At 39.2% G+C, this 22175-nt stretch overlaps 1 protein-coding gene across 6 annotated transcripts in view; it reads left to right on the top strand.

The window, feature by feature from the left end:
* The first annotated feature begins 4467 nt into the window (after positions 1–4467).
* Positions 4468–22175, top strand: part of FRS2 (fibroblast growth factor receptor substrate 2) — a 47416-nt gene continuing 29708 nt past the window's right edge. Inside the window, exons 1-2 of one of the 6 annotated variants that reach the window (XM_044449815.1) lie at positions 4487–4577; positions 6068–6204. The gene's annotated coding sequence lies outside the window, so the exon portion shown is untranslated. The other 5 variants (XM_044449816.1, XM_044449814.1, XM_044449819.1 and 2 more) reach the window with 5 other exon arrangements.

Here is a 22175-nt window from a genome sequence, read left to right as displayed (position 1 = left end):
ATGTGTGGGGTCCAGAATGGAGGGAAGAGGAGGCTTATGTCCTTTAAATACAGCCTTGTTTTTCATGTGCAAAAGTGCCTTGCTCAGAGGTGAACCCCCTGCAAGGAATTGTGGGAAATCATCTGGTGAGGAATGAGACTTGCTCCAGCTAACTAAAGGAGAACATGGGAAAGAATAAGGAACAATTTATTTAACAGATATATTCCACTGTGTAAAAACAAGTTATGCTGCTTGACTGCTCTTTAGACTACTTTCTAAAACAATATAGGTCACAGGTGAAAATATGTAGTCTATGCAGTCTAATCTCCATCACAAAAGCACCACACAATAGCAGTTCTTTCTTGTAAGAGTGCAAGGACTGGAATAATAGGGGCATGACAGGTCAAGATTGAGATGCCTTGGGAGAAAGAGAAGCTAATGCAGGCCCCTGCCACAGATATGCAAGCAATTTAATGCTGCCATGCAAAGCATACTTACTTAGAAGTAATTCTTACTTGCTAGACCCAATTCAAAGTAAATTAGGTTAAGATCAGAATGTAAGGCAAGGGACCTAAGCAGACTACTTACTTACTAGATACTTTGTTCCAGTCATTTTAAAAGAAAAATTAAAACTATAAGAAAATTAGCATTAAATCAAGATACTTATTTTGTTATAATGCAACTAATCTTACTAATCCACACCTAGTTGCAGACGTGGAATAGAGTAATATTTAGTTTAGTTGGAACCTTTTATACAGACTAGCTACGTTTCATTAAATTTGAAGTTAATAATCCTTTCAATACTGTATTGGGTAAATATTAAATGAGTCTACCTATATAAAATGGCATTATCCTTCAGTAAGAGTGCTACAACTTTTCTTCTACCAACTTCAAACATTATTAGATAAGCTCCTTGGAATTCAGATCCAACCATATTACTTCATCTGACTATTTTCCAATCATTTACTTTTATGCACTCCATGAATTAGAGTGGTTAAAAATAATGTGGGAATTGGAAACATGCATAATAAGACACTTTCCAGAACAAATTAATCGGTTATCATGTGAGTTTTCACATTAATTGGTTTGACCCTACTCAGAAGATTCAGGTTACATAATCTACTAGAGGCATAACAGTTAAACAAAATGTGGAAAGCGGTAGAATTCATAACCAGATTGTAGGGAATGTATTGAGTACAAATAACATACAACAAAACAATTATGGGAACAAAGCAACCAGTGAGACTCTTCTGCAACCATATCCTGTACATGTTTACCCAATGCATTCAAAGCCTTAGGACTCATACTCCTATGTTTACTTGTTTGGGAAGAAGCCTGATTTAACTCAATAGTATGTACTTTTGAATCAGCATACATAGGGCCAGGTTCCACATCCCACTGATATAACTGGCAGAGTTAATACCACTCCACATTGCTGGTTCTTCGGTTGTTTCTTCTTCCTCTTCCAGAGGACGTAACAAGCTCTTCCAATTATTCATTTGTAAACACTTCTCAATTGCCTTCAATATGTTCTTTCACTTATTCTGACAGATCAACAAATCCTTCTCCACCAAATTGTCTCGCTTCATCAATTATTTTCCTAATTTCTCCAACTAACCCCAGGAAGCCTTTAATATTAATCGTGACTTCACTCCATAAATTCTTCCAGCAGGCATTCACAGTCTCTGGTTTTCATCCATTAATTGCTACTTTGATTAATATTATTGTGTCAGCAATAGTGAATTATTTCCAGCACTGCATTATGTCAAGATTAGGGTCTGCAACAATTGATGATTGAATGCAATCAAATACCAGGCAGGTGTATGTGGCCTTGACACACCAAATGATGTCCTGGTCAAGGAGCAGAAGCAATGTGGTTGTATTTGGAGGTAAAAATGCAACCTCAACATTTCCATCTTCATAGCAGATTCAGGATGGCCAGCTGCATTGTCTAGTATTAAGACTTTAAATGGTGACTCTTCTTGTGCAAACTATTTTTTTAACTTCTGGTTTAAAGCATTGGTGGAACTATTCCATAAACAAGATGGGTGTCACTCAAGCTTTTTGGTCATGTTGCCATAACATGGTCAGATAACTTTTGTTTCTGAGAGCATGTGGCTTCTTCACTGGGTATATGTCACCCAACTTTACCATATGACCTGTGACATTGCCACATAGTGTCTGAGTTAATCTGTCCTTCCATGCTTTATGCCCTAGTGCTTGCTTTGTACTTTTATGATTGTAGGTTCTCCCAGGCATCTTCTTTCAGAACATCCCAGTTTCATCCCAACTGAAGACTTGCTTTGAATGGTATTCTTTCTCCTTAATCAAGTCCTTCAACTCTGCCAGAAATGTGGCAGTAGCTTCCTCATTGGCAAGTGCAGCCCCTCCAGTAATTTTTATATTTTTCAGTCCAAACATATTCCTAAATCTGTGTGATGAACCCCTACTTGCAATAAATGGCTTGATGTCACTCATTTCAGAGGATCTCTTGCTAAATTCTTTGTATAAGCTTAAAGCTTTCTGATGCAACATGTTACTGTCAATTGGAACATGCTTTCTGTTCATGTCTTCCATTCACAAATGTAATGCTTTTTGCCATCTTAACTAAACACTTGTCACACCCTGTGGCTGTAACTTTTCCAATTTGAGGTGCAACAATAGTAGCACAGATTTCTTTTTTCACAATTTCACCGATAGAAGATTCTTATCACACATCCTAGCAACCACAGCATATTTTTTCTTCTTTCCCTATTAAACTGAAATGGTCACCTTTTCACTTAAAGGAAGCACTTTACAACGCCTCTTTGGCACATCTGATTTGCTGGCATCACAACTCTTGTGCTTTGGGACCATTATTATGCAAAATAAGGGTCACTTGAACACAAGCACTGCAATACCCTGAGAGTTGATCTGATAAACAGGACTGCTGCTAAGAGTCTAATGACTGGGTAGCGTATTCAAACTGGACAAAGGGATGATTAACGTAGAGGTGGGACTGCACAAGAATTCAAGTTAATCAGAACAGTGCACTTTAAATTATGAATGTTCACTGTATTTCTGGAATTTCCCATTTAATTTTCTTGGACTGCAGTCAAGTGCGGTTATGTGAAATTGTGGTAAATGAGACAGCAGATACAGAGGTCCTACTCTTTTTATTATTTAAAATAGGTATATGTCTGAAGCTGAACATGGTGCAGAGCAGCACAAATGGACAATCTTGATTACTTGGTTTGAGCCTCTCCATCCCTGAAGATGGGGGTGGGTAAGATGAATGTGTGTTATATGTGCATACCTGTGCATCTCTGGCCCCAGGTTTACCACTGCAGGTGGCCCTTGAGACCCAAAAGATTGTCACCTCTGCCTTATGGTATCCTGATCCCAGGCTATTTTGGGCTTGGGTGAGCAACTTGCAAGCCTCCAAATGTTGTTAGACATCAGCTCCAGCCACCATAACCAATGGTAGGGAGTGATGGGAACTCCAGTCCAACAACAGGTGGAAGGCCACAAATTGTGCACCCCTGATTTCAGGTCTTAAAAGTGAAATTCAGAACTCTGAATTACCAAGGGAGCAAAGACAACCAGTGCAGGCAGCTCAACCAATATTAAGGAAATCTATTTCAATCAGAATACTTTGCATCAGGCAATGATGTGAGGTGGACAGCACAATCCTCATGCAAGTTTTCTTGGGAGCAAGTCCCACTCTGTTCAGAAAGCTGTGTTCCCACCTAAGTGCAGGTAAAATTGCACTCTTATTGTGGCATATACTAGACCCCACTTCACCAAATGCAAATTACGCGTATTGCTGGGGTTACCTACTGAGTTTCTGGCATTCTTTCTTGCCATAAAGTAGGATGCAAGTACAGCTCTCCCCGTTTCTCGCCTTAAAACGGTTCGCCTACACAGAGTGGACCTGTGACGACAAGCAGGGCACTACAATGACACCAACCACGAAAGCCAGAAGATTCGCCGTCCAACTTCCATGTGTCGATCCTGCTATACATGCCTACGCAGAAGTAAGACCCAGTGAGTCCATTAAGCGCATAGGATTGCAGCATCAACGTTCTTCTTGTGATTCTGTTGACAGGCACTCAGGATGACGCTTGAGCGTTTCGCGACAGGCTGGCCTCCCCCCCCCCCCACTTTTCCTCCTCCCACAAAAAAACTACTCTTCTCCCCACCGGTGTTGTGATTTCCAAGCGTTGAAATTCCCCACACTATTCGGCGCTGCATGGCAACGGCGAAAGGTGGCGCCCTCAAAAGCGGGTTGGAGGCGAGGCCTAGGTCCCCTTTTTCTCCCCCCCCCCCCGATCGTGCTCTATTCCCCCCCCCCCCACGCCGCACCCCCAGACTCTCTTCCTCTACCTGCACGTAGGGCGCGGAGCCCGAGCACAGGGAAGACCAGTGCCCCCCACCCCCTCTCCTCCCGTGCCCCGGAAGGAGTTGCCCGCTTGCCCTCGGAAGTTCTCCTGGGCACAGTCCGGCCCAGAGCGAGGCCTGGCTGCCGCTCTCGGGACTGGAGCTCCAGCTACAGCAGGCAGCGAAGGACTCCGGGCTGCTTGTCTGGCCCCCCGCAGCGGCTTGACCTCATGAAGGAGGTGAGTGCGGACTCTTCCCTAGCCCCGCGGCCCCCAGTTCTTCTTGTCTGGGTCGGGATTCTCCCTTCGGTGGGTTCCTCGTTGGTCTGCAGTCGCTTTTTCGGCCTGGCTAGAGAGTTGCGGCGAACAAGCGAGAGACGGCGGATTGAGGGAGAATTATTTTTTCTGCTGGGATGGGTGGCAGATTTGGGCGGCGAAGGAAACCGAGTCCTCCTACTTTCTTTTGGCGTTTCCCATGGAGACTTTGAGGAGAAAGGCTCGGCGACGGCTGCTACTTATAGATGCCGAGAGGAGGTTCGGGAGGGAGCGGACGACGTGAAGGACGGCTGAGCTGTCTTGGCGGAGGGTGTGTTTGGTGTGTTGAACGTACAGTGTTTCTGTTGATGGGCGGTGGCGGTGGAAGAGGATTGATGTCAGCAAACGCCCTCCCTGTGGTTTCGACTGGGCAGCTTCCATGGCACTGGACAGTTTGCCCGAGGGCTGCGTCCCATGATACGCTTATGTCAGACGCTTCTGCCGCAGGTGTAAGGGACTGCTCGGGGCCACTTCGGCATTTTTCTCCCTGTGAGTTCCTGGTAGAGATAGAAGCGTTGGATCCGGATATAGGCAGGTGCAGCTGGACTGTCGGAGGTGGACTTACCTCGTCCCCCGGCAGAGCGTCCCTAAAATGCTACACGAGGGTGGTGAGTGCTGAATGGGGAGGTTGTAATGTGGGGGGAAAGCGCAGGGGGGATTCCGGAGAAACGAGCTCCAGCTACGGAAGGGATCTCTGCCTGTTTCTTTTCTTTTCTTTTTCTTTTAAGCAGTCATCTTGGCAGGTTGGTTTTCAGAATCTACCAAAGAGAAACTTGATTTGGCCAAGGCCACATTTACAATACTTTAATAACTGTTTAGCTTTTGAGGCGTGGGGGATAGTGGCTCATAGACATCAAATTAACTTGCATATAGGAATGGGTGTTGGGAGAGGAAACAAGGGCTGACATATTACCAAATGCTTTTTGACAGGAGAATAGCTGTAATAGATGTAAACAATATGGAACAAAACTTCTCAAATTTCTCTTAGGCCAGCAGAAATCAAAGGGTGTTCTGATAGTGACATTTTCTTTATGTTGGGCACTCTCATGTAGAGCTATATTGAAGTAATTCTTTTAAGTAACTGTATTGAAAAGCTTGTTGGACTTATAAATTATTTGGAGCAATGCCTTTCATTTGTACATATTTTATGTCTCCATTATGTCTCTTGCAAATTCTTCATGATAACATCATTATGGGAGTGGCTCCTATGTGAGCATTCAGGATAATCAGGCCCAAACCTGATGCCTAAACTGCTGAAGGATCCTAATAAATTAATGAAACCATTCAAACAGGCTTTTAGAGTATAGCCTTAATAGATAATGTATGTCAGATGCAGTGAAGGATTGTTTCTCATATTTTAATGGGGTTAAAACAAATAGTTGTATGTATTCATTCAGTTTTCTCCTGGTTTTCAGACAAAACAGCTCACATCATTCTAAAAATAGGAGATAGACCATGCCTTCAGGCACACACATTTAAAAGACAAGACAAGAGAAAGGGAAAAGTAGTAAGAGGCCGGAAGGAAAATAGTTGAACATGCAAGAACAAGGTGGTGAGTTGCCATTAGGTGTTTTATATCTAGTTGCGGGTGGGTTTGTCTTCCTTTATTCATTTCCTTGGTTACACAGAAGTAGCCCACAGATTTTTCTACACTTCTGTAGTCCTGGCAGTTGAATATTGGCAGTTGATAGAACATGTTTCTGTGCTTTGAGAAAAGTTTCTAGTGACAAGATACAGGGTAAATTAATTGGTCACATAGGCCAAGGATGAATTAGGCTTGCACTGAATGATTCATGTGCACTTGGATTATTGAGACAAACAATAATTGTTAGTTGGCACTATAAATTGAATTGTTATACCTATAATCTTTGAAACCATATAGCCTGAATCCTGAATATGAAGCATAATCCTATCCTGTTCATGTTTAGAGAGAAAATGCTGCAAATCCCAGCAGACCTCAGCCTGGGACATATTATGAGTTGTAAAAATGTTTGAGTGTAAATATGAATTGCTTCTTTGTGTTATAAAAATGAAAGGTCAGTTGACAGATATGTATTCCTGAAAATTGGTATTTCAAATGCAATTTAATCTGCAGTGTACTTTTTTCTGGCTAAGATCAGGTTGCAGATGTACAACCATTATTTAAGTGTCCTTTGTAAAGTAAGTAATGCTGCAGTCCTTTCCTACTTACCAAAGTGAACCACTGAACTCAGTTGGTCTTACTTGTGAGCAAACATCACATATATAAGATTGTGTTGTAAATTGACTAAGAACTTTAATCTTTTAATCAGTTGTGCAAACAGGCAAATTGTGGCCCTCCAGATATTTTGGCCTACAACTTCCAGCATCCTTCACCATTGGCGGTGTTGGTTAGGGTTAATGGGAGTTGTATGGCAAAATATCTGGAGGACCTCATGTTTCCCATCCCTAATTTATTGTGGTTTGGACCCAGACTTGAGCTGCAGGCTATGCAGAATAAATGTTTTATAACTTCTAGCATGCATCCAGTTGTTGCTAGCGTATGCTTGGAGTTGTAGATTTTTCTGTATAATGTGTATAGGATGGGCACTTTAAGTTACATTTAGAGTAGACTCATTGAAGTCAAAGGGAATTAACTTAAGGAAATGTGCAGGTTTAAATAAAAAAGATAAAGTACTTTGAGAGTTTATGCATAACTTTTCATGTGACTTCTCTTTTGAGGATGACTGCACTAATTTTAAACATTCTAAAGTTAAATGTGTTACATTAAGTTATAAACGCTGAATTCTTGGAATGCTGGATGAATGCCTGGCAGTCTAGAACTTGTGCAACCAAGATAATACAAGTTTCTGCTGATTCACACCTGCAGAAGGGCTCATTTCACATGACACTATGATTAACAAAGCAAAGAAGCAAGATCTTGGTATTGGTCTTTGAGGGAAGTTGGAAACTGTTTCAAAGTTATGGTAGCCTCCAGTTTGTTGTTTCCTCTGTTTAGATATATAAATACTAGTATTTGGGCTTTTTAAAAAGTTAAGAGGCTCTGAAAAACCATGTGTGGGACTGAGTAAGAAATCACCCCTTTTCCTGTTTGGAGTGGTGGCAAGACAAATGTGCCATGACGTATCTGATTTTGCTCTTTACTGCTGTGGCTAAGTAGTACATGAACTGTTTTGTGGAGTTTGCAGTGTGGGTTCAAATTTGAGGGCTCACTTTTTTTTGCCCCTGACATTCTGTGCATGCAGAAGGTGGAGTGGGGCATGTTCTCCTTTCCTTATTGGGCTTAAACTCCAGCTAGCTGCTTCTAAACTCTCTGCCCTATAGAGTGAGTCACTGAAAGCTGTTGTCTTCCATGTGTATCTGTATAAGCATGCCCTAGCCTCTCCCTTTGGTCTCTTTCAAACCTTTCCCTCTGTGCATGGGTCTTAACCTTTGTTCCAGGAGGGCATACCCTTTGCAAGCATCCTGCCAAGATAGCACTGGGGGTTGCGTGTCTTCTCCCTCTTCTCTGTTGTATGTGCTGTGTCTGTAACCCAATTATTGTGTGGAGCATAAGGGAATTTGAACCCTTGCTTGTAGAGCGCAGGCAATAGTGGGATTGTTGTGGGCTGCACAACTGGGGCTGATGGAGTTGGGGTGCTTTGTGCTGTTCTTGTGTGTTGTGATGTAGAGAGTGTATTGGGACTGTGTTTTGTTTTGTATGAGTACATTGACTCCCATTGACTGTAGGTGTCAATGTAGTTCTTGATTGGTGGACATTGGCATGTATTCAGGGACAGTGGGAATGTTCCTTTCATTGTTATGCTGTGCTTCTATTTTCCAGTGGTGGTTTTTCCTCCCTGCACTCCTGAGCTAAAGATGAATTAGATACAGTGGCTGCTCTACCACTGTGGCAGTCAGTGTATCTCTGGTCCCTGTTCAGTATTAGTATAGGATTGTTCTGCCCATTTAACATTGAGTGCATAAAAGATTCTTGTTACTTCCTGTTAGTAACAGTTAAAACTGGACTTAATGTGGAGTAGATTATTCTATTTCTGTGAGGTGCTAATGCCATTAAGGGTTTACTGACTTTCTTTGGTCAAGTGAGAAAGAGATGTCATTTAGTAATCTCTAGCCAGCTTCAGAAATGGAAGAAGAAATATTAAGAGGGAGAAAAATGACCTTTTCTTTTGAGTAGTGCTAATCTGGTTATATGTAAATATCATAAAGATGTTGAGCCAAACCATTATCTAGCTTTTGCTATATTAGCATTACAGCTGCATCTTAGAGCACACTCTCAGTTATGGGAGGCAGATCATTTTTCTCACAGGAAGAGAAGACCAGAGTTTGCCTTTTAGGCTGTCATGTGACTGAGATGCTCTGACTGCCTTAGCAGTGCAGGGGCCAAACAGTCCCTGATCTTTCTTCCAGCCTTGGAATGGCAAACTGCTGGGATTGCTGCCCATCACTGCAGGTCCAAGGTTAGGAAGTTGGCTTATCATACTTGTCAGGTAGAGGTAGCATGAAAAAGTATGAGTCTGCATGCTAGAGTTTCTTAGTAGTTGCTCCCATTAAAACAGAGTCTTATGGTATATTTATACAATGGATAAAGATTTTGAAGAAGAGTTAAGATTGATGGCTATTTAGTTTGAGAAAATTCTGTGAGTCAGAGCAAAGGTTTTTTGGACATATTATCAGGGTTTAAGAGGTCATCTGGTTAGAAAACCATCCGTATTCTTCAAACAAGATATTCATGGAAAGGACAGTTCAGTTTAGAAGTATGGTCGCAAAACTTAAATTATACTATTTGTCCTCTTGAGCATGGATCATGGTAATTGGTAATGTTACAAAAATATAATAAATGTACCTAACCATGAAGAAGTCCTAATTAAAGACTGGGAAGATGTGTGTAATTAATATAATGGGGGGGGGGAGTTGTCCACAAATTGCTCTGAAATAATTGACTTTTCCATTTGGGGAAAAAGGAGTATTATGAGGCATGTGGGTTAGCAAATGATTGGCATTGGATTAATGATACTAAAATAGAACAGTATGGACTTGGGGAATCTTTTGAAAAAAATGCATTATTGTTTCATAGAATACAAGGCTTGAATAGATTTTTAAAGGTGCAATCTGATTGCCCCTGCAGCAGATGCTTGTAAGTCTCCAGACTTTCCAAGCATGTCGTAAATTGTCGCATCAGCAATCTCTGCCATTGTTGCATCTTGAACCTTGCATTTTATTTAGATGGCCAAAAATAGCCATCCAGATTTAACATGAGGGAAAGGATTAGAAGGCTGGGGAGTCAGTTGAAATTACTGTAACTCTCCAAACCCAGCCTCCTCTACTCTGTATCTCTTAGCGTGCCCCCTTTTTCTCCCCCCTGAGGCCCAGTTGTGTCTTGGGGCTGCAGCTGGCACAATTATTTCTTCACTGGTTGTGAGGGGATGGGGCCAGAGCACAGCCTTCATAGTCTGAACTGTGAGGTCAGGGACTTAAGTGCTCAGACTCTGAAAAATCCCATCATTTTCCAGACGATGTATGGAGGATATAGGATTGCTTCCTAGGGAACCCATGGGTAAAAACAACTTTTGAAGGCCACATTGCATACACATTACATTACACATTTCAATGATATTTTACTCCATATAAGACTAAAATAATGTGTAGAATAGAACAAGATAAAAACTTGAGATGTAATTTTTTTGGAGGGGGGGGACACGAATGTCCATAGGGTCTATAGATAAAGGTTTATTGGAGAACTTCATTACTTTAGATGGACCAGGAAACAAACTTCTTAGTGATCCTTCAGAGATTCTATTAAATTCTTTAAAAGGTGAGGTAGAAGAAATAATTTTTAATTTAATGAAAATTAATACCAATTTTATTGCCTTTTATAGGTATAACTGTTGTTCTCCCTCTGACTGGTTTTTAGTATCTGGCATATAGCTAATATATTGGCTTAGTATATGCATACATGAGAAAATCAGATGGTTTAAAATTGATTAAGTTTTTAAAAATTACATTTGCTATCAAATTATACATGTTTACATTTATTATCCCCCAAATAAGAACATTTCTTGATATCATGTGTAATCTGATAAAGTTTGTCTCAGCCTTTTTAAAAAGGTAAAGGTAAAGGTTTCCCTTTGACATTAAGTCCAGTCATGCCTGACTCTAGGGGGCGGTGCTCATCTCCGTTTCCTGGCCAAGAGAGCCAGCGTTTGTCTGCAGACAGTCTCCGTGGTCATGTGGCCGGCATGACTAAACACCAAAGTGCACGGAACACTGTTACTTGCCCACCGAAGTGGTACCTTTTTATCTACTTGTATTTGCATGCTTTCGAACTGCAAGGTTGGCAGGAGCTGGGACGGAGCAACGGGAACTCACTCTGTTGTGCAAATTTGAACCAGTGACCTTTCGATCAACCAGCCCAGCAGCACAGCAGTTTAAACCACTACGCCACCTGCAGTCCTTCTTAGGCAAACTATTGTTTAAGTAAGCTTAATGCTAGTGATGAAATACTATCTATAAGGTGCAGCTTCCATAAATATTCACCTGTATTATGGATAATATGGCTGCGTTTTTAAGAACCAGGCTTGACCCAAAGCATCCTGCATAGGATAATCTGTAAATATGTCTGAAAAGCCTTTGGTACAACTGACAACCATACCAAAGGGATGCCATTCTAATTCTACTGCATGTTAACATAGGACTAAATTTTTAACCTGGTAGCACTGAGTACCCTTCTTTTTCTCTATTCACCTAAGTAACTTCACTTGCTTGCTCTTTCTCAAATTTTGCACATAATGTGTTTTCCTCGCAAGTCAGCAGATATTTTTAAATACTTTTAGTTTAGTGGTATTTAGCTTATTTATCTTGCAGAAGTCATAACCTAGAGTAATGATTACTGTTCATGACATAATTTACTTGTTATGCTTTTTCCTGCTGTGACTTCAGCATGGGTTATTTTTAATAACATCAGTGGCAGCTTTGTTACTAAATAAGTCTTTTTGGGCCCACCTCTGTGACCACCTTGTTCACCTGGTCACCACATAAGAGAGTAAGGGTGATGGGTAACACAGTTTCAAATCATGCTTAACTCTGAGGCTCACTGTGTGATTTTGGTTTAACCTTTCTCATAGGGCCACTGTGAAGATAAATTAGTGATGGAACTGCTATATACATTCTCCTGAGTTCATTGGAGGAATGACAGGAAAACATTGGTATAAATAAGCTAGTAATCAACAACAGAACAGTGGAAGCTTACCCCAAATATCTGATGGTCATATATCAGTTTAATAAGCCATTTTAATGTAGCACTTTCATTAGGCTAACAAAAGATCACCCACAAGGCACAAGCTTTTGAGGTTACTTCATCAGGCAAGATGTTAAAAATGTATTTTGAAAACATTCATATTTTTTGTGATCTTTTAATTGTTCTAATAAAAATATTTCAGCAATAGGGGTTTTGGATGTTTATTTTATGGCCCTTCCATACATACCTGCCTGCCCCCTAAGATTTGGATTAGAGGTCCTTCTTTGGGAGTGTTCTTTGAAGGAGATCAAAGGAGTGGCTACCTGGAAAAGGGCCTTCTTTGCAGTGGCACCCCAGTTATGGAACATGCTTCCCAGAGAGGTGTGCCTGGTGCCGACACTTTATTTTTTTTCAGTACCAGGCCAAAACCTTTTAATTTTCCCAAAAAGATTTTAAGTTTTTTTAAAATATTTTAAGTCTTAATTGTTTTAATGGGATTTTATCGGAGGATTGATGATGGTGCCTCTTATTGTAGCACCGTCCTGAAAACTTTTGTGATTGGACAGTATAAAAAAGCTTTTAATAACTAAAATAAATAAATAAATAAATAGGGCTACATGTGCTTTTATTGTTAATGACAAATATTTTAAATTATATATTTATAATAGTAATATTTTAGGTGTATTTAAAGATGTGGAAGGGGTGATTGATAGGTAAGACTTGCTTTTCCTTTTCTAGTCATGGCTAGCAAGCTGCTTTTTATTTTTCAGAACAAAGTTTGGAATTCTGAATACTGTTGCAATAAGCATATTGGGGACATTGGAAAGGAGATTGGGTTTGTTCAGTGGATTGTATTTCGATGAACTTACAGTTAAGTTGTAAAGCTTGTACTTCTTGAGTGGTACTTGTCTTACATCCTTAATAACCTGGTGCTAGGATATTGCAGTTTCTAGATGCTATAAAGTCTTTAAGAACATGGAAATATTAAATGGCCATGTTCACCTCTAGAACCTTGATGTGAATAGTCTACATTCAGCGCTTTTGTGCTTCCATTTGCAACATGAGCTAGCAAACTAGGAAGTCACTAGTCACAGTTTCCCATTTTATCTGAACTTGTCAACTGAAGATACCAGCTTTGAAACAGCCCAGGTTATTTAACTACAGACCATGGTTCCACATTCTCAGCTGATAGTTGTTGTTACTCAAATAAGTAGAAATAGGGAGCTATGGCTAATTGTGGACTTTCTGTCTCAGTGAGCTGTAATGTGAGGGGAGGAATGAACACGTCGCAGACAAAAGTGTTGTTTGTGGTTTGGTTTATTAACTCAAGACATGCTCATTTGAATTGGCAGAATACCACTGTCTTCTGTATCATGTAATGCACATTGCTGAGCAAAGAAATCTTACCCTGCGGTTTGCGTCTTGCAAGTTCCCTCATCTATGTTTGTCCCATTGTGGTATTTTTCTTTATTTGCTCAGTTGTTCAGTTATGACATTTTGAGATCGTTGTCTTCATCTCTTTCCTTTTGGCCATCTCTTTCCTTTTGACCTGCTATTTTCCTACTTTCTTGCATCAATTATATCTCTCTTTCCCTATTTCTGCAGCTACCTTACAAGTATATTCCTCATTGAATGTTAAACATTTACATTGACACTTAGGAATTTGAAATATTGTTTACAGTTCTGAGTAATGGCAGCAACAGAAAAGTCAGGACAAAAAAGATATTTCAGGTTTTTTGAAAGACACCATCAAATTCTTAAGTGCCAGACTAAAAAGAAACTTAACCTGTTTTGCACATAAATGTAGGATATCAGTTGCCGTTGCCATTTCGAATATGCAACTTCAGATTAGATTGATCACCCAGACTCTGTGGATTAATTGTGAGTTAAACAACAGTAAGTTGTGGGTTAAAGAACTCAAAGTTGACCTAACAGTTGACACATAGTATCTTGATTTGCACATCATAGATTTGTTGCAATTACATGCAAACAGAGCAGGCATTTTTATGTACTCAGTTGATCAATTGTCCATAAAAAAAAAAAGTAAAAGGAAACAAATCAAGCTATGTGTGAATGATGCAAAATAAAAAATGCAGTTCTATTGTAAAGTGAGAAGAAAAATGCAGCAAGCTGTATTACACTATGCATTATGTGGAAGTAAATCCCTCTGTGATCAGTGGTGTTTACTCTCTTGTAAGTTTGTTTAGGACTGCAGCAAGACAGAGCAATTGTATGGCTGCTAAATAGCCTCTAGATGGATATAGGATTGCTCAGATCCTCAGCAATGTATTCAGAAAATCACTGTGACCTTGTAGCTAAAGATTGGAGCTCTGATCTCCCTTCATGCCCTGCCATGCCAGTATGGAAAGAACGATGATAGCTGTGTCTTGGAAGTCACAAGAGTGACCTCTTAGAAGCATTTAAAAAGTGTTCTGGGGGAAGAGAGGAGGCTGGCACCACCAAGAGATGAAGTATCCTGGCAGTACGTAAGCTTCCTTTTCTTCTATTCTGAGCCCCCGCCCCACCCCAAACAGCCAAAATTTGCTGTCTGTCTGGCAAAATGGAAGGAGCATGAAGCTGATCTTCTTTGCATTCAGATGCCAGTGGGCAACCTAATTGCACTGTGGCCCTTATTATTTAAAAATTCATTTTTGGAGACAAACTCAGGTGTCTTAGAAGAAAATTGTTGTCTTCTACCATGGCTGATACTCACTGCAGAAAGCAGTCAAGTCTGGGCCTTTTACTTAGCAAGGCTGGTTTTTAGCTATACCTTCCATTGTATGTCTCAGGGATTTCACTGTGCCTCAGTGAATATCATCACATCCATAAACATTCCTTACCTCACAGGTTTGTTGTAAGCTAGTATTATCTCTTATACTGCAGATGGGAGAACTGAGGTTGAGACAGAGTGGTCTTAGTGAGAGGAGGGAGAGCATGTATTGCTTTGTTGCTCCTTGTCTCTTGAAGCACCTAAGCTTTGACACCAACTTTCATCAGATGTGTTGAACTACAGTTCCCTCCAACCCCAGCAGGTACCTGTACCATCTGCAGAAGGCTGCGCTATTTATACCAGTTCTTTCAATATTTTGTTACCATGATAGAGCCAAAATGATATCCAAACAAGTGCAAATGTGGAAGATCCATGGTTGAAAAATTAGTGATTTGTCTTCAGATTGAACTGTTAAAGCTTTACTTTCAGTATGTATATAATACTGAAGCTTTTGTTCTAATTTTTACTGTTTTCTGCTTCAGCTCTCCAGAGAAAGAACCAATTGCATAAAAATATGTGTTCTTCAATTCTCTGAAAAAACAAATGAAATTGATTCTGTTCATATCATAATTGTGCTGCATTCCAACACAATTTTATGCATGTTTAATCAGAGGATAGGACTGTGTTCAGTGGCAATAACCCCAGGTTGCATACCTAACTTTGTGTTGATCATTTTCTTCAACACTGTTAAGGCTCTCTCTGTGTGTTTGTGTTTCTCTGTGTGTTAAGACTGTAGTTTAAATTAAAAATCTGTTCTACGTTTTTAATATTTTAATGAAACCTGCATAAAAAACACACTAGAATTCAAACAGCATATTCTCAAAGAGATCTGCAGTGTCATGCAAATTTTGTCTGTCATGCTTCCCTACAAATAGATACATTATTGTGAAAACATTTCTTTTACAGGAAAAAAAAGCTGATAAACATTGCAGTGAGTGAGTGTTGGTTACATTTAAGTGTATAGATTTCTGACAAACCTAACTTAAAAAAAAAAAACAAGTATTTCTAGTTCTCATGAGTGAAAAGCTATCCTGCAGGTCCAAGACAATCCCAGAGTGGGTAAACTTTGATGCTATGCAAATCCTTCCCTTTCAGTAATATCATTCTTTCTCTTACCACTACCTTCTGTTGTGCATGGATGAGACATACAGACGAAAAACAAATGTATAAAAAGCAGCTTCAAACTGTTTAGCAAATTAAATGCAATTATGCAAAAATGACATAACCTTGGAATGCCTATTTAATTTTCCCATTGGTGTGTAAGTTCTTTTTTTAGCACAGAGCATATAACTATCTTCACTCTATATATACCCTAAGTGTAGTATTTGTTCAAGAAATACTTGAATACTTTCTTGCATCTCTGTTAAAGAGTTAACCTTCCACATGCTTGGCATGATCAATAATTTAAACAGGTAAGTCAAAGAAAGACCCCTGTGCCATCCAGAGGTATGAATGTGGGGGATGGGATAGTTCTGTAGTTAATGTGAGTGAGAAAACAAATGAATAAGTGATTAGAACAGATGCAGGGTCAAATTTTGTGGAGCACAGTTTGTGCTGGGGTTTGAGCTAGAGGTGTCTGATTTTGCACTTAATTCCTGTTTGCAAACAGATTTGCATATCAGTCTGAGCCAGCTATTACAAAGGTAGTTTTTTGTTGCTTTTTAAATATAGGAGGAAGTAGGAAATTGGAATACTAAGTGCCTGTATTCCAATTTAAAAGACCGGAATGAGAAAGAATTTGCCACACCATGCCAGTTGATAAATTTATGGTGAAAAACTAAGTCTTAATTGACTGACCAGCCATGATCAACTCACAATGAAGTGGTAAAAGTACAAAAAAGGAACAACAAAAATCAAGCTTATGAGAGAAGTACGTTTTCTTACCTGATATAATAATGTGGAAGGCTAGTTTTCAAACTTGTCAAACAGGGATTCCTTTAACCTAGTGGAGCATAGTGGCTGCAGGTTGCTTCTTTAATTACAAGTGGTAGTGAGGGTGCACAAACATACTGTCTGACCAAATACAGAGATTGCCCTTGATTTAAACAACTGATGGGGTGTCATGCATGAGTGGTATGGAGCAAACATATTGCCTAGCAAAAGCTGCCACTCTTGCTTTTGATCAATAACCTATGGATGATTTCCTTGTACGTTTTTATGTAGGATGTCCAAACCTAGACCGATTATTATTACCGATGGATTATTTACGGGCTAAATGAGCCAGTGATTAACACATTGTTGGCACATGCAAATCAGGTCACTAGGTTTGTCAACTAACCATGAGAAGTACCCTATTAAACCTGCAGAGATTGCCATGCTCAGTGCTAGAATCTTAAACCAAGCTGAACTTCTCTAATTTGATAAGCAACACAGTAACTGCATGTCTGTTAGAAGTAGATTTCTGTTCTTTTATTTGCATTGGTCCTTGTAAAAAAAAGTAAACGCAGTGGCTCATTCTTTTCCATGCTCCCAAGCACATAGAGTCTCAGGGATAGATGAAAAAGTCGGAGCACCCTTAGGACAAGTTAAAAAGAAAAGGTGAGGGTCTTGCCTCTTAATGCTTTTTTTGTTTGACAACTCACAATTTGACTGCTGTCAAGAGAAATGAAAGGGTAGAATAAAGTCTATTTGGAGCCTCCCAGGATCAATATTCAGGATTGGTACATGCTGCACTTTGCCTTGCCCAAGAAAGGTTGCCCACTTTCAGATCTCCCTAAGTGTATATTTATGCCCTTGCAAAAGAATGTTATTTTAAAAAATATGCAAATAATGGTGCTAATTAGCAGAATAATAGTAATACAGATTTCAAAAATAGACAGTTCCTCCAAGGTGCCACTGTCAAAAGAGGGATTATGAATGCCAGCTGTAAAAATCGAAGTGGTACTCTGCCAAAAAGAGTGGGTAAAGAGTGGGGAAAAGGTTAATAATTGTAGCAAGGAGGGAGAGACAAATTGGTTCTCCTGTGGTGTCCCCAGGGATACCTATGGGTGGATCAAGAAAGAGGGGACAAATTTTTGTTTTGCAGAACATTCAGTCTTTTGTGACTTAGTGCCAGGGTGCATTAGTGTGATGTGTGAATGTGCCCATTATATAGAAAATCTTAATTTTGGTAGATTCCCTTAATGTCATGTGTTTAGGATTGAAATGTAAGGATTTCACCTAAAATCATTTGTAAGGGAAGCGCTAAGCTTTCTAGCTTCACTGAAATGACTTTCAGACATGGAGGCTTGATCTTTTTTTGTTACATTGTATCAAATTAAATTAAAAAGAAATGATTATTTTTTGCAAAATGGTATAGAACCAAAGCTTTGTGGGCATTGGTAAGAGGCTGAGCTCTTAAAAATGCATTTCCACAGGAAGCTGAATATTAATTGGATGTATTAGATGCTTGTACGGTTTAAGTACAGTTCAAAATTTCTCTGTTCTTAAATAGACATAAGCCATTTAAATGGCATTTGTTGCCTTTAAGATGAATTTATATATCCTTTGCTTTGTAGGACTGTCATGAATATAATTTGAAAGTTAGTTCCCAGACTTTTATTTGGTGGCATTCTTTAGAAACCTTTAGCTTGAATTAATAGTAGGCAAGCTGGGTGAAAATGTACTTCAAAGGAGTGGCAAGCTAGTATCTTGCCTGTTTATAATTTATTCAATTATAACTGTTGCTGCTAGGCATTATTTCCTGGTGAGTAATTCTCTCAGCTGATAGGCAGACTTCATTCCTTTAAGCTATATAGGAGTTTCTTAGATGCCCCTTTTCCTGAGAGAAGTGGCAGACATTCTGGCAAAGGTGAAAATCAGTTAATCCTCCCTGACTTTTAGAGATACAGACAAACGAGATGGTAATTGCTATCTGTATGAACCACAAGGACAAAATTAGCTACTTGGTATTTGAATGTCTCTTACTGAACAGGGTCAAGGGCCTTTCCAGTGACTGCACCCAAGCTTGGACTCTTCTGCGGAAAACCACTCCCCCCCACCCGATGTCCTTCTACTGTTAGAGCAAAACTTCTTTACTCAGATGACTTGCATTTTTTCTGTGTTTCACCTTAATATATAATAATGTGTGTGTGTGATATATCATTATAATATATATTGTATGTATTTAATATGGTCAGTGCTGCTGGTTTTGATGTATTTGCTCTTGTTTATTCTAGTGGAACTGACTCACTGTTTTAGTGTTCGTTTATGATTACTATTTGTAGAAAGATATCATCTTGGTAGTATATGTAGACACATATGGGATAAATGAACTTTTAAGCAACGGTTCTTGCAGTCATGAAATCTCCCTTCATAGCCGCTCATTCCAGATTAAAATTGGGGAGGAAGGACTGAACTTCCGAGTCATTGTGAGTGCCCTGCCCCTCTGCCATCAGAAAGGGGCAAGTAGGGAAGTAATGGGCTAGTCACTGATCTCCCATTGTGGAAAGCATCTTCAGCTTATTTTCTTTGGTATGTATACCTCTGGTTATAAACTACTGAACTTTAACTAAATATGTTGCAAACTACTGTGACTTACAGTACAATCCTGTGGCCTTTCAACATTGTCTGGGGGATCATAGGGTTATTCGGTGTCCCAAATGCAAGGTCTTGAGACCTCAGGGCTGGGATTTCAAAGATTTCCATCCTTCTCAGAGCTAGCATGGAAAGAACTGTGCTGGCTATCTCTTCAAGATCAGATATCAGTCTCGAAGAGGACTAAAGAGATCTATCAGGGAATGGGAGGTCAGTGACTAGTCCATTGCTTCCATTTTGGATCAGAGCTTTACTAAGATATTGCCTGTCTGGACTTTGGAGCAGAAGGGTAGGTGCACTAACGTTCAGTTTAGGGCCTTATTATCTAAAGAAACATCTTCCATATGAGCCTGCCTGGACCTTAAATCCTCTGCAGTGGTCCTCCTCTGGGATCCCTCCTTGAAAGAGGTGAGGAGGGCTAATATAAGGAGGAGGACCTTTTTTCCTATAGCGCCCCAATCATGGAACTCTCACCTTAGAGAGGTGAGCCTGGTGCCAACACTTAATTCATTCTGGCACCAGGCCAAAACCCTTTTTCGTTATTTAGTTATTAAATTGTTAATTGATGTCTTAATTTTTATATCAGTTACTGACACTAAGAAATTTTTAATTGTGGTATTGTGTTGATATTGTTTTAAAAATATGTAAACCATCTTGGGATTTTTTAAATGAAGGATGATATATAAAAAATCTAAAAACAAACAAACTCTTCTAGCTCTAAGGAGCTTTTAAGTCTGTCTCTTGTTGAGAATTAACCTTTGGGGAATGGTGAGTGGTAACAAGAAGTGTCTTGTAGATAAATAAGGATCCAGTTAGGGGAAAAGGTCATTTCATCTTATTATAATTACAGCAGTCATCAAGGTAAGATAAATTCATTCTGAAAAAACAAGCAAAAGATAAAATTAATGTAACTTGAAGTGTCAGAACCTTAAGACAGCTTCGCATGCTGAATCAAGATACTTGCAACTGCAAGAGAAGATGCCAACAGTTGGTGGAATGTGATGGGATTTTCTTGGCCTTTCCAGGAATTACTTTTTCCCCCTCAGCAGTGTGTGTATTGAATAATTTGCATACTGAAAAGTGTATTAGTCTTGACTCTAATTATTTGAATTGGGCGTGACACAAATGAAAGGACAGAAGAAGAAGGGTGTCTGTGAAGTGCTCTAAGATTAAGGGATTGGAACCAAGGAAATAGATGACTAGTTGTTTTGCATAATCTTAAATTAAACAGGTTCCAATATAGGTCTTCATTTCTTGGAGCATGTTGCAAAGTCATGCCTACTTTACTCAATACTAATATTTACAATTTTCTGTTATGGCTTATTGAAGTTATTCCTTGCTTTCTTAATGGTTGCTTTGACAGTTAAGATGAATATGCAAATATTGTAGTGAGAGGTAATCTGTAGCATGCCTTTTGCTAAGTATGAATCTCCCCATGCCTCCAAATATGCTGTTAATGCACTTCACATTTTCAAGAAAACAATTTACTAGAAGGTTGAAAATCAGCAGTGCCTATTCTGGTAGATGTTATTATGCTGTGCATTTCTTTTGCTTCTTTTCCAGATGCCATGTGTGTGCTTAGTTGATAGTAGCTTGATGAGATCTTCTTCAGCATTTGTTTGCCACTGTTAATGAATAGCCCCTCCAGCTTAAGAAGTTGGCCATCCTTGTTTTCAGGGCTCTGGAGTGTTTCCCTACACTGTGGCCTTTACACTTATTATCTCTGTGATAAAATGAAGTTGTTGAAAAAACATTTTTAACTGCTTAAGTGAAGCCTGTGACACAGTAAAAACTAGGAAAATATATTGACAGAAATAGATGACTCTTGAGCATTTTGAGGTGGGGGAAAAGAATGAGAGGATCTTGCATAAGAAAGTCCTCTTGTGGGCTTCTCATGGAATCTTGTTAGCCACTGTGGGAACAGAACTGTTGCACTATATAGGCCTTTGGTCTTATCCAGTAGAGCAGCTCTTATGAAGAGGCCCCAGGACTGATTAAAAAATAAATGATTAAAAATAAAAAATAAAAACTGTGTTAAAAATTTAAATAGACTTTTAAATTTAAATTGGATTTTTAAAAAATAAAATGTTTTTTGAGGAAAAATCTATCTAAATACACATTTCTACTTAAGATACATTATAGTCCAAATGTTATTCATTTGAAATAAGGATTAGTTCTTATTATGTAGCATGAGGTTGTATATTCATGCAATGTTAAGCTTTTTGGTTAATGAATTTGATTAATCCATTCACAATGCCATGCTCTTCCACAGGTTTTTGTAAGATTATTAGACATTTTTTCTGTCTAGAAGGTATTCTCACAGATGCTTGGTTTTACGGTTCTCTGTCTACAGAGATTGCATGCCTTTTCTTTACAGCAAAAATGTTATAAAATAATCATGCAAAGACCTTGATCTCATTGTTTCTTCGCAAATCTACATAAACAGAATCAACCCCTTACCTCTTCAGTGCTAAGTTTCAAAAAGTTCAATGAGCAAAAGAAGATTATTGGGATTGGAATAGATCTGCACAAGAAGTGAAGTGTGAGGAGGGAGGGGCAAGCAGTCAAAATGAAAGTGAAACCTTTTGAGCAGAACACTCTTTGGCTCTTTTTGTGCATAGGCTGAGGTTTAGCATATTATTATTTCCCTAGAGGAGAAAACCTAAAATGGCAGCAGGGTTTGGGAATATTTTAATGAAGTTCCTCTGCCTATAGGTAAGGCAGGGATATGTGCAAAGTTCAAACACCTCACAATAATTTCATAACTATCTATGAACTGTTCAAATCAGTAATTTTTATATAACTGTAAAACTAATCTGAAAAGTTATTCTAAAAGTGAAACCTTCATCTGATTGTAAATATTAAGATTATACCAGCAAAAATGAATCTTTATGTGGAAAGCCTTGATTTAAATCCAGTCTTACTAACTAGTGATTTAAGTCAAATCCACCCTGATACCCCTCCCCCCCATAGTTACCTTGTTTATTATTATTTATTGGATTTTTAGCTCACTTCATTAGCC

Source organism: Varanus komodoensis, unplaced genomic scaffold, assembly GCF_004798865.1.
Source record: "Varanus komodoensis strain SLA01 unplaced genomic scaffold, ASM479886v1 scaffold61, whole genome shotgun sequence".
Lineage (NCBI taxonomy): Eukaryota > Metazoa > Chordata > Lepidosauria > Squamata > Varanidae > Varanus > Varanus komodoensis.
This window is presented reverse-complemented; position numbering and strand designations above follow the sequence as displayed.